Here is a 769-nt window from a genome sequence, read left to right on the forward strand (position 1 = left end):
GAAGCGGCGAGAGCGCGCGTCACGCGGCGGCCGACCAATGAGAGCGCTCCGGGCCTGAACTTTTGCCACGGCGGACAAGTTGATACATCGCGGGGGCGTGTCCCGCCGCGGCGTCTCCCGCGGGGGGAGCGGCATTAACCCTTTCGCCGCCGCGGCGCCGCCGTGACCTACTTTCCTCTGGCGGCCGCCGCGGGTAAAGCGTCGTCGGGGAACGCGGCGCCTTTAAGAGCCCGGCAACCCGAGCCGCTGTTTGCGCAACAATCGGTGCCGCGCGGAGCCGCCAAAGTGTCTAGACTGGCACATGATGGGCGGCAGCCAATCGCGCCGCCGCTCGCGAGGGGCCCTGCGTGCGCGCCGCGGACACACAAAAGCTGCGCGAGGGCGGGCGGCGCAGCGCGGCACGGCGGGCCCGGGGCGGGCGCGCGGCGCAGCGCAGAGAGACACAGAGAGAACAGGGAGAGCAGCGGAGTGAGCGGGACACGGCGGAGCGGAGCGGGGCTGAGCGGCGTCTCAACGGGCTTCTCCTCATTCGCCTTGTGATCCTCCTTTCCTCGGCTTCGTTTTGCTGCTCCTGTTGGGTTTTGTGTATTTTTTTTTATTTTATTTTTTAATTCGCCTTTTTCATTTTTTTTCCTTTTTATTTTCTTATTTTTTATTATTATTATTTTTGAGGATTTTTTCCCCCGCTTCTCCTCTTCCATTATTCCATTTTTCCGCCCTCATCGCCGCCTCCTTTTTAATTTTCTCCCCCGTCGTTTTCCCCCCCCCC

This window comes from Coturnix japonica, chromosome 10 (assembly GCF_001577835.2).
Source record: "Coturnix japonica isolate 7356 chromosome 10, Coturnix japonica 2.1, whole genome shotgun sequence".
NCBI classification, from domain to species: domain Eukaryota; kingdom Metazoa; phylum Chordata; class Aves; order Galliformes; family Phasianidae; genus Coturnix; species Coturnix japonica.